The following is a 19,084-nucleotide window of genomic DNA, read 5'->3' as shown; positions in this document are numbered from 1 at the left end:
CTCATCTGTTGTGGGAGCATCGTCACCAGGATTGCTGAATCGATCGGAGTTTTTAAACCCGAGGACCACTCTCGTCTCACGATTGTGAACCACCCGGACCAGATTGACCTCCGGAGTCTACAGAAGATGCTGTTCAGAAAGATGGTAAATGGGAAGTGGGTGTGGATGTTGGACTTTGTTACTTCAAGGCAAACAGAAAGCCGAAAAAGGAAAAGCGAACCAACAGTGTCGGTCTCATCGGATTCTGAACAGGTCGAGAAACCAAAGGACCTGGCCCTCTATCAGAAGTGTGCAAAGCTTTCCAGTGAGGATATAATGGACCGATTTAATGCCTTGTGTGCCCAAAATCAGGAAAACCGCGAAATGATATTCGCCATGGAACAAAAGTACGAGTCACAATAGAGGTCGATCGACATGCTCAAAACCATTTGTATTGAGGAGCATGGCAAGGAGAGTCCCTCTGGTTTTTCTGAAAAGAGTCCGGTAAGAAAAGTGCCTGAAACACCTGCTAGTGCTCGTGTTAATGCTAATGCTGGTACATCCTCGAAAGAGGATGGCATTCCTGCCACTGTGGATAGAGAGGTTAACTCTTCTCTCTCCCAACCCGCCTGATCTATCCAAATTATCGCTGTCCTAGCATCTGGTAACCTCTAACACCCTTACTCTATCACGTTATGCTCTGCCTGTATTATTATGCTTTCATTTATCTACAATCTACTGTCGTGTTAATAACATTGAGGACAATGTTTGGTTTTCATTTGGGGGTGGGGATTTTGTATCACAATTTATGCGGGCATGACATGATAAATGCTTTAAATTTTGTTTGTTTAATTAGTAATTTGATGTAGAACAAATATCCCTTGAGAATCTCTGTTGCATATGTCCTTGGTAATTATTGTGATGCTTGTGTTCATTTTCTTTTCTGCCTATTTATTCATCATCTAGTCAATTGTTGTGTGTTCAGCGGGAATCAAAGAATAGACTGTGCATGTTTTGATGTAGTAGTTTAAGTGTTACTTGCTTGTTTGCATTTTGTGTCCCCAAATCAGGAAGTTCCAAAAAATTTCAAATTTTTAATTCCTCTTTCAAAATTAGTAACCCTTGCCTTACTGCATTTTCCTAAATATAGTGAGAACTTGAGCCTAAGATTGCATCTATGGTATGCATTGATTCTTTTCTGAGTGGGCCAGCGCTCACTATCTTTAGGGAGAATTTGCCTTGGTGCCCTGTTGAAATGGTGATTGGTTCTGACTCTCATAGGAGTAAAAAGGCATTTAGTTACCCTCTCCGCTACACAAAAAGACACCTGTGCTTTGCACTCCAATGATTAGGATAACCAAGTCGAGCCATGACATGTTCTTTCTGAAAAACCACGAATGATAGCCCTCTCCCTTCACTTAAAACTCTAAAACACCCTGAGTTCTGTCTTATGCTTCGAAAAGCCAATCGTTTAAAATAGAATCACGTGCTTAAGTTATGTAAAAATAAGCGGTTGAGCAAATATTGCTTAGGAAAAGACTGAAAGGACTTGGGAATATAATGTGGGGAGGAAGGAATCTTAATGAAATAACAAAAAGAGTACTGGGTTATGAGGAAACAGGTTGTGTAGATAAGAAAAAAGGATGAATAACAGTAATCAATGTAGGTTGTGTAGGTTAAATAAATTGCAAAAAGACAGAGTTCATGCACTGAAATAGCCTTTCACTGTCAAACCTGAACCTAAGCCTAACATTACAACCTTTATAAAGTCCTTTGGACTATGTCTGGAGGAACTTTGACCCTTAGATTCGGGACCAATAGGCAAACTCGCACCCTAAGGGTGTGGTGTCTGTGCTGAGGAGTGAAATCGCATTCTTTTTCCTATGGTGAGTAAATGCCATTCGAGAGTGAGTGAATTATTCCATTCCTTAGTGAGGCGTGTCTAGCAAGTTGGTAACTCCTTATGAAAGAGGAAGTCTAAATTTTAAGATTTAAGGAAGTTCTCGACCAAAAAGGACACGATGTTTAAGACAAGCTTTAACTCTTCCTTGAAATCTTAGCATGCATCTGTTCAGTTTCCTAAATACACCATACAATCTTTGTTTCCCTCTTCACTCCCTGAAACAAATTTCATTCCTAACTCTTCTTCTGATTCTTTCTTACAATTTGTTGCTTAAGGACAAGCAAAGGTTCAATTTGGGGGTATTTGTTAGGCATGAAATTGACTAAGTTTAACTTGATATTTATAAGGGATTTGGGTGTTATTTATGCTACATTGCAAAGAATAAGGACTGATTAATGTCTTTATGCAGATTAGTAAAGATAAATGCTAAACACGCTGGAAACAGTTTGTTTCGCTACGGCTAAAGAGGAGTGGAGCCTTTCTTATGTCCAGCGGTCAAATGCCGGATTATCCAATGACGGACAGCGACAGATCAGAGGTGGCAGAGGCAGAGACAGAGCAGCAGGTGGAGAAGTGTAGAGGCGGCATTACCTAAAGAAGCATGATGATATGAAGTATCAACCCCTTGAGTGTTCAAGGGTCAAAGGATCTTTAATCATTTCAGTTATTTTGTCTTAGTTTTTAGTTGACTTATTTTCTGGAAGGGTACGAAGGTTGTACCATTTTTGCCCCTGTCTTTCTCCTTTAAGTAGGCGTAGCAAAGAAAAGATAGGGAGTTCGGAACTTTTAGTAATTTTTAGAAGTAGAATAGTTGTCTGTAGAAAGAGAGAAAGAGAGCTCGAATGGAGTCTCTTAACGTTTCAAGAACTACCGATTACTCACTGCTCGATATGAGTGAGTAGTCTATTTTGAATGGGCACGGCCAGGCCGAGCCGGTAATGTAAGTTTTACATCGTTTTTAATTAATATTTAGTATTTCGCCAATGCTGTGATTGATGAGGATTTAACATTCATGCCTCGGCATTTATGCATGTGTTAGATGGATGATAGGACACTGCTTACATCTTCACTGATATCTCTATTAATCTCCCAACCTTGAAGCTGACTAGTTAGATGGTTGTGTCAAGGGTTTTCTTAATCAGAAATGCAGTTTTGTTCTTAATGCAAGAAAGAATGTATCTTTAGGACGCTAAAGGTTCTAGTAATTCTTAGGAGCTTGAGAACACACGAAAGTTGACTCAAGCTCACATCAAAACTGATACTTTGGCTTCATTGGCATTATCTTGTATTCATTGGAATGTTGTAAGGCTTAGCACAACCTGTTCGGTAGTGTCGAGCCTGTTCTATTTTCTAAATCATTACCAAGTTATCTTATTTCTTACTGCGTCAGTCTTCTTGCATCCTTTGTAACCAACATCACACAATCAAATTAAAAAGGAGAAACATGTTTGACCCACACGCTGTTTAGCAACAATTTCTGATATACATTTGAATCTCAATCCCTGTGGAGACGATACTTAACTTATCACTTTATTACTTGTATCTAGTGCACTTGCTAGAGTCTCATCTTAGGACAACATGGAGCCTCTGAGTGATCAATACAAGGGCTGAGCAAAGGTAAGCAAGAAATTGAAATAACCTTTGCTGCCCAATCTATTCCTACAGAAATTGTAGAAACACCTGTTCCAACCAACTCAACATTACCCAAAGAAATAAAAATTCCAAGAGGACATTAAGAAAAGTCCATTCTTGATGTTGCTGACAACAAGTTGATGACAAGAGATCAGCTTAGGAAGTTCCTCAGCAATGTCGCCTTCGTCTCAATCCATGAGCCAAAGAATTTTGCTGATGCTGAGCACGATGAATATTGGATCAACGCCATGCAAGAAGAGCTTGATCAATTCACAAGAAATGAGGTATGGGACTTAGTACCTAAACTTAGGAATCAAAAGACCATAGGGACTAAATGGGTATTTAGAAATAAATTGGGTGAACAAGGTAACGTAGTTAGAAATAAAGCTCGACTTGTAGCCCAAGGCTATAGTCAGCAAGAGGGTATTGACTACGGTGAAACTTTTGCACCTGTTGCTAGGTTAGAAGCTATACGTATACTATGTGCCTATGCCAGCTTCATGAACTTTAAATTATATCAAATGGATGTTAAGAGTGCATTTCTTAATGGTTTTATAAACGAAGAGGTATACGTTAACCAACCTCTTGGGTTTGAAGATCCAAAATTTCCAAACCACGTTTATAAACTCAAGAAGGCCTTATATGGCCCGAAGCAAGCTCCAAGAGCTTGGTATGAGAGGTTGACCAACTTCCTGCTGACCAGGAATTATGTCAGAGGTAAAGCTGACACAACCTTGTTCATTAAAAAAAAGGGTAAAAATACCCTACTTGCACAAATTTACGTGGATGACATAATTTTTGGTGCTACTGACGATTCTATGTGCAAAGAGTTTAGTAAACAGATGCAAAATGAGTTCGAAATGTCTATGATGGGCGAACTCAACTTCTTCCTTGGACTTCAAATCAAGCAAGGTAAGAATGGCATCTTCATTAGTCAGTCTAAGTATGCCAAAGAAATGTTAAAGAAATTCGATATGGAAGAATGTAAGCCCATATCAACCCCAATGGGTACTGACACGGTCCTTTGTGCTGACAAGAAAAGTAAGTGAGTAGATAGCAAGTTGTACAGAGGTATGATAGGCTCTCTACTTTATCTAACTGCTAGCAGACCTGATATTCAGTACTCAGTATGTTATTGCGCAAGATATCAAGCTGACCCAAGAGAATCTCATCTTATAGCTGTGAAAAGAATTTTTAGATATTTGCAGAGCTCAGTTAATGCAGGTTTATGGTATCCAAATACAAGTGACTTCACACTGGTTGGATATACTGATGCTGACTATGGACGAGATAAGCTAGAACGAAAAAGCACTTCAGGAGGATGTCACTTCCTAGGAAGCTGTCTAGTATCTTGGTTCAGCAAGAAGCAATCATCAGTAGCTCTGTCTACAACTGAAGTTGAGTACACTGCTGCTGGAAGCTGTGTGGCCCAAGTCCTATGGATTAAGCAACAGCTTGAGGATTATGGTGTCAAAACAGAAACAATAGAAGTCAAGTGTGACAACAAGAGTGCCATTGACTTGAGGATTAAGTTACCTGTTAATTTTGGATTGATAATTTGATTTAAATGGTTGAATGGTTCTGTAATCTGTTGAATTTGTTTTTGTTTTTGTTTGTTGTGATCAATGTTCAACGGTTTTGTTCTGTTGGTTCAATGGTTTTGTTCCGTTGTTTAAAGAATTATCTGCTAGTTCAAGCCTTCAAGTTTCAAAACTTTTATGTAATAATTTTTTTATTCCTTTATATATGTACTGCTTGTGCGATCGAAACAAACTTCTATTGTTGGTTTCTTTAAGTTTTAATTGTTTTTTCCCCTATTGAGCCTGGATATTGGAGATGCATGATGACCTCAGGATGACAGTTAGATGCTCTCAAAATGGAAAATTCTAAAAATTAATGATATTTTACATTATGAAAATGAAAATGAGCAAATTTCATTTAATTTTACATTATTAAACGCAGTTGAAGAACGAATGAAAAGCGGTGAACTGTATCCCACAAAAGAACTAAACAGAAGCAGAACCCCTGTCATTTACAAGAATGGAAAACAACCCTTCCCAGTACCCTCGCCCCGGCGGCATGACAGTGGAAGAATGCAACGATAGGATTCGACGAAGTCTGCGAAGTATAATTATCTATCACTTTTATTCCACCCCTTTCATAAATTTGACTAGGGCTTAGGCTTTTTTCACATTTTGGACAAAGAGGAATAACTGCAAAAAGTTTTGTTATGAACCTTGGCATAGGATCTAGTCACAGGTCTAGACACCACAAAATTCTTCTTTAGATCTATATTGAATTGACAAAAGCAGACTCGTCGTTGACAGAGCCCCTTTCTAATTCTGAATTTTGACAGAATAAAAGTTGATGTATTATTGAATAGAAAAGCCTTTATTTATAGGCTGTATGTACAAGAAAATTCTAGATCCTAAATTATAGGGATAATTATATCACCCCTTAGTTTATAGAATCAAGACTGATAATTAAAGGAAATAAAATAATGTCTGAAATAACAAAAGGAAATAAATTTAAATTCTAGAATAGGAAAGTAATGAGTAGGAAAGTATTTAGTAGGAAAGTAATAGGAGAGTATTTAATAGGAAAGTAATTAGGCTGATAATTTCTTCTTTCTTTGGTAATATCTTCCAATAAGAGCGTCCGTATCATCACTCCCTAACTCGATTTTGAGCTTGTCCTCAAGCTCAAACCCTGGATAAGCTTTTTGAAAGTGTTCTAATGGCTCAGCAAAGAATATACCAGCCACGTAGATAGCAGTAAATGGATGGGCCAAGGGTATAAAATGAGCATACTTCGTAAACCGATCTACTACCACTAGTAGCACTGACTTCCCTCGATCTTTAGGTAAGCCCTCCACAAAGTCCATAGAGATATCCACCCAAATTTGTTGCGGGACAGCAAGAGGTTGAAGTAGTACTGCAGGTTGCAAGTTTTGCCATTTATGAGTCGTGGCCGAATTTTGCGTTTGCATTAAACTGAGTCGGGGTTTTGCCATGGGAGGTTGTCCTCGCCATAAAATCTTCTTTCCGTTAAGGTTAAATTTCATAGTCAAGGAGCTAAAGTCGCACAGAATAGGTCCAAGAGTACAAAACCATTTGACTCCCAAAACCACGTCGAATCCCTCCGATGGTATAGCATAAAAATCAGCCTGGAAAATATCGTCTGCAACCTGAAGAGATACTAACTTGCATATTCCCAGGCTTGAAACACGCTCTCCATTTGCCACCGAGACTTGCAGCCCCGGTCGTTTCCAAATCTTTAGTCCTAAATTTGGAAGGAAGCCCTCACGAAGAAAGTTGTTTGTGCTGCCCGAATCAACTAAGACTGAAACACTAACACCTGATATTTTTGCTAGTATCTGCATGGTAGGAGAATTGCAGGTTCTGCTAATGGCATTTAGAGAAAGCTCAAGAATTTCTGTCATCTCTTCCTCTTCATTATATGAATCTACTACCTCAATCCAAAATAACCGCTTGCATTTATGTCCCAGTGTATAAGAGTCATCAAAATTATAGCATAGTCCTTTGGCCCTCCTTTCAGAAATTTCTGCTCGTGTCAGCTTCTTGAAAAATGGCGTAGAAGAGTGCAATTTACTGCCACCTCCTATTGATTTGACAATTTTCCCCCCACCTTTTGCAACCATGTTCTTGCTAGTGGAGAGAACAGTTTCGCTTCTGTTAGATTTGGGGATGGACCAGTTGGTGTTGGATCGTGAGTCTAAAGTTGATTGTGAGATTCTTTGTTTATGTTCTAATGTCCGAGCCATATGCATAGCAATTTCGAGGTTACCTGGCTGTTGCAACTCAACATCAATCCGGAGTTCTTCTTTCAACCCAGCGGTAAAAAGATCCACCTGTTGGCAAGGAAGAAGTCCTGAAGTCTGAGCCAATAATGATTGGAATTGTTGTTGATACTCTTCGACTGAACCAGATTGCTTGAGTTTGGCTAATTCTCCCAAGGGATTATTACTCATAGCTGGCCTAAGGTCATTAGTGCCGTCATAGGTCAAAAATTTCATCTTGGAATAATGAGGTTCCATAAATCTTCCCATCGGTGGTTCAGGTCTGCAACCTAAACTCGAGGTTCTGCTGCTGCCAGGAATTCCATTGTTTTATCCCTCTATATTATTGCCGCTAGATCCCTTCTCTTTTTCCCGAATTGAAACGGATAATTTTGCAATTTGTTTCTCCAGTGCACTTTGATGAGACGACATTTGTTCCATAAAAGCATCCAGCTTCGACGCCAAATTTTGTGTGTCACCCATGACGCCAAGCTCTGATACCAAGTTGTTATGAACCTTGGCATAGGATCTAGTCAAAGGTCTAGACACCACAAAATTCTTCTTTAGATCTATATTGAATTGATAAAAGCAGACTCGTCCTTGACAGAGCCCCTTTCTAATTCTGAATTTTGAGAGAATAAAAGTTGATGTATTATTGAATAGAAAAGCCTTTATTTATAGGCTGTATGTACAAGAAAATTCTAGATCCTAAATTATAGGGATAATTATATCACCCCTTAGTTTATAGAATCAAGACTGATAATTAAAGGAAATAAAATAATGTCTGAAATAACAAAAGAAATAAATTTAAATTCTAGAATAGGAAAGTAATGAGTAGGAAAGTATTTAGTAGGAAAGTAATAGGAGAGTATTTAATAGGAAAATAATTAGGCTGATAATTTCTTCTTTCTTTGGTAATATCTTCCAATAAGAGCGTCCGTATCAAGTTTCTAATTCCAAAATTATGCTGCTTATCAAGTTCAACTATTGAATATTTTCCATGTCTCTTTGTTGGCTATAGATCCAACGGTGAAATTCTTGAGGAAGCATTTGGAGAAAGCAGGCTGTGGAGGTGGTGACAATTTCATCAAGGCCTATGATTGTGATAGGAACATCACTGGTGGTTATGTTCCCGGTGAAGGGGTAAGAATTTTTTTTTTGCATTGGCCTGTTTATCATTAGCTGTTACTGTCTATTGTACCTTGTGGAAGTTTAAGCTTTTGTTTCCCCGGTCCTTGTGTGCAATTGACAGTAATAGTGACTGCATCTTTCGTTATGTTCGTTTCAAATTGATTAATTATACTCTAGTGTTTCTGGTAAATAGTGAAGTAAACAAAAGGTTTGCTATGAATTATGTAAAGTTTTTCCAGAAATTGGTTGATGTAGATCATAATATTTTCATAATTTGTGAGATAAATGACATTTGTTTGATTTTTCTTCAGTTGGTCACCCTGTAGTTTTCATTTTTCCCCCCTCGAATTATTTTTAAAAATTTGTGTGCCTATTGCCATTTCTGAATTTCTGGTAATAATTAATTTATATTATGATGTTTGTTTTTCTGTCTTTGCCATGTAAGATAGTAGTGTGCCATAATCACTTGAGAATCCAAGATGAAGTCAACCAAGTGGTTATACGTAAGCTGATTCATGCTTATGATCAATGTCGTGCTGCAAACTTGAACTGGTCTGATTGTGCTCATCAAGCCTGTAGCGAGGTTGGAATCACGGCTGTTACTTCCAATTCCCAACGCTTCTTTGCAATTTGTGTTTGGCGTTCCTCCATTTTGCTTTCATTTTGATACATGGTTTCTAATTCTCCTATTCTTGTGATATAGATTCGTGCTGGTAATCTAAGTGGAGATTGTCACTTTAAAAGGGAATTGTTGCGGGGTTACACTAAGAGGTCAAGGACAAGTAAGATCTACACTATAAAAGCTTCCCCACAAGCTCAAACTCCTGCTCAATATATACCTTCTTTTGCTAGTTTTATTCATAATATCCTGCATGGAAATGTCCCTGTGAACTGTGTGGGTTAAATTGGTTGAGTCATGTTTTAAGCAGCATTTCTGCGCCTTTCAACTTTAAAATCTCACCTGCAGAATGAAGCAGGGCCGCTCATTAAAGGATGTGTGATAATTGAATGCAAGGGGACACATTTAATGAATTTTGAATGCTTAATATGTCTTTCAGAATTTAAGCATTGTTTACATCCTTGAACCTGATCTAAATTGAAGGAGGTGCCTGAAAGAAATTGATTTTAATGGACAGGTTGCCACCTAGTAATGGTTAGCTAATATGTCAGTTCCTAGTCCAAGAATGTTATTCGAGATCAGTATCTTCATAGGAGTAACTATCATGGGTTGTTTTATCACAGTCCAAAATTGCTTTTGCTACTTGGCCTGTCAAATGTAGGGAGCTGGATGGCCCAAACAATGATTATAAGCTTTGTCTTAACAGAGGGGTTCAAAGAAGAGAATGTAGGCAACAGTGATGCATTGAATGTTAGAATTGAGCATGAGTAATAACTATATACTGCAGATATCTCCCTCGCTATTTATAGTTTCTGTTCTTAGCGCATATTCATTTTTTTTGCTGGTCATTGAACATCTAGTGGCAAAACATTCTTTACCTACACCAACTTTACTTGAATAGTTCTCTTACCCTAAGTGATTTTGTTCTATTTTCAGCACTTCCATCAGATCTATAAACTTTCTAATCTTGAATTTGAAGGAATGTGTGAGACGAAGAGCAATGACAGGGGTGATGACCAACCCAAACTGCTCAAAAGCTACTGCAGAGGACGCAATTGAAGCCGTCTGGGATCTCTGCTACAATGATACAATGCCTTTTGATAGAGCTCCTTGACATGTGTCCTCTGAAATTTTTTCCTTTAAAATAGCGTCAAAGAAGACATTAATTGGCCTTCTTGGCTCCAAGCGAACAAATTTTCAAAAGAAAAAAAAAATCATTTTTCTTGTTGAAATGGAACAACACCAAAAGGATCTATTTATGAGCATTAGACTGATGTCTATTATAGTTTTTATCCAATTATTTCATTTTCTGTTTTGAGACTGTCCAAGAATAACCTCTCTTTCAGTCTGATGCTTCTAGTTTATTTTTGTGTCCAATTGGTTGACAGTGGATGGCAATAGCATTGACATGTTGAATTCCAATAGTATTAGCCATCTCTCTTTGCTCTCCCTTAGAGAAACAAAAGGTCTGTGTATTTCCCAGGTTAGTTAATGTAGCTTAGCCAATGCTTGTGCAGCTTTCTGAAATCTCCACCCATTTGAGAGATGGCTAATACTATTGGCTAATACCATGCTGCTGTTGTGAATATTGAAGATGCATATTTGTTCGTAATTCATATGTTCGATGACCAAAAGTCTGGTTTACGAGTTGTGTTATTAAAACCAGGATGTTTCCTTAATCACATTTCATTAAAATTTCACATAGTGTTTGCAGCTATTTTAATCAAATGGCACTCATATAATTGTGCATTTGTTTGGTTTTGTTCTTATGGCCTTCGTTTTGCCTGTTTTGCTATTCGTTTTTTCCTTCTTAATCCAAGCATTTGATTTGCAGACTTTGTTCCCCTAGAAAACAGTCTATCCCTCTCTCTATTTGTCTTTTCTGCATATTTATGCCCTTTTCTTATATTAAATGGGTAATTAAATAGAAACAAAATACAGAGTGATAATTATAAATGTACGGGTAATTCCAATTGCTAAAGGTTCCATACTCTTCTCGTACTTAGTTTTAAAACTTGATATATATATGTATTGATGCATATATAGCTATTACTTATTTGCAATGTTTCTCTGTATTTGCAGTTTAACAGAGCTCCGACACAAGCAAGACAAAGAAAATGAAGAAGACAAGACAAATCAAACAGATGCTACGGATAGCAAGGACCAAGAGTGGTCTTTCAAAAATATTATGAAAGATATTGAAAATTTTGGTATTATCCTCCTGCTTTTGTTTCTGCTCACTGTTTATTTGCATGTTATTAGATCAACAAGGTTTTGTGCAATATCCAACGTTGTTGCTATTGTTTATAACTTTATAACTTGCTATTGTTTGTATCTGTTTCATTCTAGTATGTCCCTGAATGACTCTACATTTGCTTGTGTTTCCTTGAAGCTATTTATGCTTCTACTAGTTCTGAAATGTTATGTGCAAATTATTGAGTAAATACTTAGTCCCTAATGTTTCCAAAGTTGAAATCACATATCAAGTAGGATATTCTGATTTTGGTATGTGTTTGTTATACATCAAAGATAAGTTTGCCAACGAGGCATGCTGGATTTCCATGTTGAAGTATTATATTTCCAGAGTTGTACTCGTTGTGGTTAGAATCGTACGAGTCGCGATTCTTAAGATTCAATCCGGTTCTGTATGATTTCGAGTTGAAATTGGACATTAATCGGCTGAATCGGTAGTGAATCAGTGAGTACATGGATTCAGTTGATTCATGAATTCATAAAAAAGTAAGAAATAAACTCTTTTTATTTAAAGAGTAAAAAATGTGTGCTGAACTTTAAAAAGTTATGGAAAACTAGGGCTTTTAGACTTTACAAATTCCAACTCTTTCCTTCCTTCTCTTTCTCTGTTTCTTTTGGTTTTCTCTTCTATTTGTTGTGGTTCTTTATAACTTGCTATTCTTTGTATCTGTTTCATTCTAGTATTTTTTTTTAAGTAAAGGCAGAGAGCAAGAAGGTTGAGAGGCAAGACTCATCCCAACTAGGTTGGCATCAGCCCCTACCCACAACCTCCAAACCCCTAAATTTTATTAAAAGAAAAGAAAAGAATTACAAATTGCAAAAATAAAGAATGAAAAAAGTGAAAAATTGGACAACAGGTCCAAAACCAAACTTAACAATATCGCCTATATGAAGTTCTATTGAAGTCATTAAAAACATATTCAGAACAAAATGGTGGATAGCTGTCCCACCACTGTTCCCCCATATCACTAGCCCCTTTACGTGCCAGACAGTCAGCAACTGAGTTACCCTCTCTAAAAATGTGAGATACACACACCAGTTGGTTATTAATTATAGTTAAACAATGAAGCCAATCAGCCATAAGCTGCCATGGAACCTCTTTGCCGCGGCTCTTTAGCAGATTCACTGTTACCAACGAATCCGACTCTATCCAAAGTGGAAACCAATATCGATTCGCAGCCATTTTAATTGCGTATATGACTGCTTTTATTTCAGCAAAAAGAGCACATGTCTCTAATTTCAGTGCATAGCAACCTCTCGGAAACCCTCTCGAGTTCCTAAAAATTCCCCCTGCGCCAGATGCTGTAGTTGAAGAGGAACCGTCGGTATTTACTTTTGTCCAGCCCTGTGGCGGAGATGCCCAAGTTACGAACTGGCAACATAAGGGAGGGGCAGCCCTTCCCTGAATGCCAAATCGTAACAAAATCTGTGTATCCCTGGCTGAGCCCGTTACCCCATGATTGAAAAAATCTGCATCCCGCACTCCTTTCCAAATAAGTCGTAGAGTGAATGAGATATCAACCGAAACATCATTGAATATATAGTTATTTCTTACCTTCCAGATTACCCAAATAGCATGAATCACTGCACTTTGCCATAATGGCTTGACCTGCGAACTGAAATGTAAATCATTAGGCCGTTGAAATAATTGAGCAACTGTTTGCGGTGTGCCCAAGTAAGTTAAAAAAGCCTCCTTTAGTGATTTCCAAATTTGGCGCGCAAAAATACACTGTATCAGCAGATGATCCTGTGTCTCTACAGCAGTTCCGCATAGACTACATCTCGACGCAAGTATCATTCCGCGTTGGCATAACATATCCTCAGTTGCTAACTTACCGTGCAACGCTTTCCAACAAATGAGCGATCGTGATGGAGGAATAAAGTCACCCCATATAAACCTGTACCAGTTATTTGTTTGGCCCTTCAATCTGAATGTGTCATAAGAGCTTTTAACAGAGAATTGACTCTTACGAGACGGCGTCCAACAACATAGATCGTCCTTAGCAGGCGATATGGAAACTCGACTTACTGCTGCTGCATTATCCCCCTCCACAGGAAGATCAATCCAACCAATGTGATCCCTATATCTCTAAATACAATCAGTGAGTAAATGCCTGTTCCGCTCCGGGATGTCCATTTGATCTGCTAATGTTGGCCAAATCCATTCATCCACCCAAAAGTTTCTGTCCGACTCAGTTCCAAGCACCCAATACACATGCTTTCGAATATCCCTGTATATGTGTTTTAGTGAAGACCATATTGAAGAGTTAAATGTATAGTTCCTCGGCCAACCATTTGGGAATAAGAAACGTGTTTGAATTAACACCGAAATGAAGTCTTTTCCACAGATGAGGTTCCAATTATGTCGAGACAACATCGCTGAATTCAGGTGAATCAAGTTTCGAATACCCAAACCTCCTTCCCTAGCCGGTAAACAACAGTGGGACCAGGCTACAGTGACCAGTTTACGCTTGTTCACATCCCCCGTCCGTAGGAAGTTTTTCATAGCGCGGTTGAGTTTTTTCAGTAAAGAGCGAGGCCATCGGTAAACTGAAAAAGAGTGGAGCAAAGAGCTACTTGTGACACTTTTAATAAGAGTGAGTCTAGCGGCCATCGATAGTAATTCACCTTTCCAAGTCGCCAATTTACCATAAATTCTATCTGCCAAATTCTGTAGCCATTTCCTCTTAGGAGCACCCGAGAATAAAGGCACTCCTAGGTAAGTAAAAGGCAACACTCCTAACTTCATTCCCAATAATCCACTTAATTCAATCCCCCTCCGGGCCGAGCAGTATCTGTTGACAAAACATTCCGATTTTTGCTTGTTGATCATCTGGCCAGATATCATGCCATATTGATCAAGGATGCTATTCAATTCAGTGATGTTTCGAGTGGTAGCCTTAAGAAATATTAGTACATCATCCGCATAAAGAAAATGAGTCGGAAAATTCACATTACCGCTATACAAGCATGGTGTCAGAGCTCCAGAAGAAACTCTTGACTGCAATAATCGGCTAAAGAAGTCTTCTGCCAAACAAAATAAGAGGGGAGATAACGGATCTCCTTGCCTAACACCTCTTGAGCATGCAAAATAGCCATGGTCTTGGCCGTTGATGGCAATAGATAACCTAGCAGTGGAAAAAACAGAACGAATCCAATCTTGAAATTGATGACAAAAACCGAAGCACTTTAATACCTCTAAAATGAAATCCCATTCCAAAGTGTCAAATGCTTTACGAATATCAATTTTGATTGCCAAGTTCCCACCGAAACATTTCTTTTGAAGCATATTTACCCCTTCCGAAACTCCAATAATACAATCTGATATTCTCCGACCCTTTGTAAAACCGAATTGATTTTGAGAAAGAATTCTGCTAGAGAGATTGGCAAGTCTAGAGGCTAGAATCTTAGTGATTACCTTGGTACAAAAATTGGTGAGGACAATTGGCCTGTACTGATCAACAGAGATTGCTTTCGTGACTTTCGGAATAAGGACCATTAGACTCGAATTCCAACCCGTAGGTAATGTCCCCTGACTGAAAAAGTTCAGAATAGCCTTGCAAAAATCGTGGCCAATTATACTCCAAAATGATTTGAAAAAAACACCAGTGTACTCATCAGGGCCAGGGGCGCTATCTGCATCCATATGAAAAACTGTGTCTCTAATCTCCTCAATAGATGGCTTGGCAGTTAGTGTCATGTTATCTTCTACAGACACACAAGATGGAATAATGTCTGCAATGCTTGTGAGATCCCTGTTAGGATTGGCAGAAGAGGTGAAAACTGAGCTGAAATGGTCTATAATATGTCTCTGTATAGCCGAGCAGTCAGCGGTTACCTCCCCGTCAATTTGCAAGTGTCTGATACGTTGCCGAGGTTTATTTCTAGCGAATTGTTGGTGGAAGAAATGTGAGTTCCTGTCCCCTGCAGCCAACCATTTCACCCTGCTTTTTTCCCTAAGAAAAATTTCATTTTGCTTTAATGCCGTTTCAAGGACCTCATGCGCTTGTAATTCTGAGTTATGAAGTTCATCAGAAAATCCCTCCACTGATATCTGATTTTGCACATGTTGAAGATCCCTAGATGCAGACGCAATGTTGATCGAAAGACGACCAAAAACCTCTCTATTCCAAGTTTTGAGAACTCCCTTTAGCCGTTTCAGTTTATAGCTCATGATGAACATAGGGTGCGAAGAGAGCACCGGTTGAGCCCACGACTCTTCAATTGTAGAACGCAGAGAAGAGTTGAGCACCCACATAGATTGAAATCGAAAGCGGACTCGACCCCTATCAGCGATAGTGCAAGACAAGATAATCGGAGAATGATCCGATGTGTGTCTAGAAAGAGTGACACCATGAACAGAATTCCAGAAATCAAAAAAAGGGAAATTACCTGCTGCTCTATCGAGTCTGCAATCCACCCGATTACTACCCCTTCGACCATTACTCCAAGTATAGAAGGAACCCCGGGTGTCAACATCGGACATACCACAATTGTCAAGACAAGTTGTAAAATCTGCACAAGCAATGTTGGAAGGAGGTGCACCCGTTTTTTCATGAACGCCGCGAACAGAATTAAAATCTCCAATCATTAGCCAAGAATCAGAATTTCCCATAGCGACTCTAGCCAAATCATCCCACAATCTACGACGTTGTAAATATGAGACGCTGCCATAAACAAAAGAAATCTTCTGCACAACTGAGTTTATCAGAAAAGACACAGTAACATGTTGCGAATGACTCCACACAGAATCGACCTGAGTAAAACCAGTCCAAATCAAAACCCACAATGAAGAGGTTGTATTAGAGGCAATAAACTCTAATTGCAGTCTCTGCCAGAATCTCTGGGGAATACTATTGAAATCTACCATTGGTTCAGCCAAACAAACAAAGTCTGGACGATACTGAATACAAAAGTTTTCCAAACGTCGCTGCGTTTCCGAGTTACCAATCCCCCTGCAATTCTAGAACAAGACATTCATCGATATCGTGTAGGTGGACGAACTTCTCTCTTGTAAGTTAGTAATTCCTGTCCTGCAATCATTTTTTTCTTGCCTTTATTTCGCTTATTCTTATTAGACACTGTTTGCCATTCTGTTTCTGATTCACACTGATCCGTTGTTGAGCGATTTCCGCAAGTGCACGGTTTCGCTTGTAGTAATAAAAATATCGATCCCACAGGGATACGTTTTTTAACGAAAAACTTATTTTTGAATCTGTTAATTTCGAACTTGTTAGATTTACTATTGAATGTAAATGAAAAGTGAAATTTGTCTAATTGAATTTAGGAAATTGTTTAATTGAGTTTGTGGACTTTGAGTATTTGAAAATGCTGGATTAAGATTTTATATTAGAATATATCGATTGTTAGAAAGATCTTCTGATTTAGGGATGAATTTTACAAAATAGGAACATTTAGAACTTTTAGAAAAACTAATGAATGTATTCATTTGCATTAAGCAAAGAAAACAACTTAAACTTTGTATCAATTATGATGATGAAATAAATGACGGAACCTCTAATTAATTGGCTTTGAACGCGACAAAACCCTTTCGGGATAGTTGCCCTTAATCAAATTAAAACTCTTTCGAGATGATAATTTGCCTAAGTGTTCAACAAAGTTTCCTTGTAATGATTTTGAATTTAACTACGTTTTAATGAAAACACCAGCAATCACTTTAGTGGATTGGTTACCATAAGTGCTACATAACGATTTATCGAATAGAACGGACTTTATTAGATGAAATATAAATTGATACAAGTTTACAGAGAACATGGAGCATCGAGTTCTTCGAGGGCGTGCAAGTGAACGGCTGATCAGTCCTTTCCTTGGGTTTCCTTAGAGGTTGTCAGGCTCAGGGGCGAACACTCTACTCAATCTTCTCGCTGTAACTTCGTAATAGGGATTCGGTCGGCCACTACCAAAATGCAAACTAAAACTGGAACAATGTCTAAACGTTACTGAGTTGTAATTAAACTATAAACAATATGTGTACCTCATCTTGTTTTGTACAGAATCTAATTTCTAACTCTCGAACTATTTTTGCTTAGAACTTAGACATTAGTTCTACGCTCTGATTCTATATCTATATTACATAACATTACATCCTTTTTTTTCAACACCAACTCTTTATTTATAGATGTTAAAGGGTTGAGATTGAAGTGATGTGTCTTTTGTGAAAAATTGTATCCGTTGGTTAAGAGTCGTGTCCGTTGTGAAAGGACGTCTTTATCCACTTGAACGAACGCGTTTCTTGGATTTCAACATGTGTTAAATGCACTTTGGCAGAATTTCTGCACTTACCGAGAATGGAAATCCTCGGCCGTGAATGGGGGAGCATTAAGTTGAGCTTTGGACGAAGGGAGGAAGTAGCTGAACCACGCGTGTCGCGGCCGCGGGTGGGGGATTCGCTGTCGCGGCATGCTGTGTTTTTCACTTCTTTGCTCTCGTTCGTGTCCTTGACTTGGCGCTTTTGATTTACGTCGTCTTTGACTCCTTTTGTAGGGTTTTTCTTCTGTTTTTGATCCTTTTTCGTTCATATTTGGATTTTACCAAATATTTTGGTACCTTGCAAGAAAGAAAGATATTTGAGAGTAAAAGTAATCTAAACAGATATAAACAACATAAATTTGTAAAAATAATGATGTAAATATTAATGATATTTTAGGTATATTTTGGGCTTAACAAATATCCACACTTAATCTTTTGCTAGTCCCGAGCAAAATTTCACTGAATTTATTCTTTAACTAATCTCTTTATGAAAATAAAACATATATCTTTGTGTTTACTTTTTAAATTAGTTAAGCCGAAAAGACTAACTTCGCATGGCAAATTTATACGCAAAATATCAAACTAACTTAGTATAAATACGATATATCATTCGTCTTGTATTTCAATGTTTAAATTGAAGTATTCGGGACGATGTAAGCACGCATGTTATTGAGTCTTTCATCTCAAGACATTTCAAAGCACCAAATTTCCTTTCCCAAACTTGAATTATTATATATGAGTATAAAGTTTAATTTATTTGCTTAGTTACGCCCGTGATAAGGGTGGTCTCGATCGTAACTTTATATGCATTTTATTTGTGTTCGCTTAAGAGGTACCGACCATGCCATGGGTGGACGCAATCGTTACTTTAAACTTTAAACATGCTTAATTTTTCTTATTTAAACGTTCCTTCCATACCTCGATTGTGATAAGGTTGGTCGCAATCGTGGCCAAAAGTACGCTTTACTTATTTATTTCTTCCCTTTCATACCTCGACTGTGATAAGGTTGGTCGCAATCGTGGCCAAAAGTTAAGAATATGATTATGAATTATAAATTGTAACTTGGGAAAAAGAAAATTAGCACATTCTTCCTATATTGACTTAAAATTCAACATGTATTATGGCTATAGTTTCCTTAAAAACTTCAATTGGTGTTAATGTAAGACAAAATCAAAACCGAGCTAAAAAAAAAAAATTGTTAGTTCAATTTAATGCCTATAAACCTAATTGAAAATTTAAAATAAGATTTATTGTATCATGAAATTCATGATATGAAAATAGAGATTAAAATTAAAGAATTTATTACTTAAATACATTCACTCGAGACAATTTTTACTTAAAATCGTGTCGAAGATTTGTGAAAATTTTTTTTTGAAAAATATTACCCGTATAGAAATATATTCTTTCTATCGATAATGATAACCTAAAAATAATCATATTATGATTAATTTATAAATGTAAAAATGATATATCATAAAAAATGTTAAGTTTATAAAA

The 19,084-nt window shown here is 37.7% G+C and overlaps 1 long non-coding RNA gene and 1 pseudogene across 2 annotated transcripts; one reads left to right on the top strand and one right to left on the bottom strand.

The window, feature by feature from the left end:
- Positions 1–19,084, bottom strand: part of LOC136233723 (uncharacterized) — a 149,433-nt pseudogene that overhangs the window by 70,079 nt on the left and 60,270 nt on the right.
- LOC136233329 (uncharacterized) lies at positions 8,263–11,316 on the top strand. Of its 2 annotated transcripts, XR_010690783.1 has the most exons (4): positions 8,263–8,456; positions 8,890–9,027; positions 9,148–9,226; positions 10,043–11,316. It is a non-coding gene; the product is annotated as an uncharacterized lncRNA (long non-coding RNA). The 2 variants fall into 2 exon arrangements; XR_010690782.1 differs by lacking the exon at positions 10,043–11,316 and having other exon boundaries at positions 9,148–10,007.

This window comes from Euphorbia lathyris, chromosome 6 (assembly GCF_963576675.1).
Source record: "Euphorbia lathyris chromosome 6, ddEupLath1.1, whole genome shotgun sequence".
NCBI lineage: Eukaryota > Viridiplantae > Streptophyta > Magnoliopsida > Malpighiales > Euphorbiaceae > Euphorbia > Euphorbia lathyris.
This window is presented reverse-complemented; position numbering and strand designations above follow the sequence as displayed.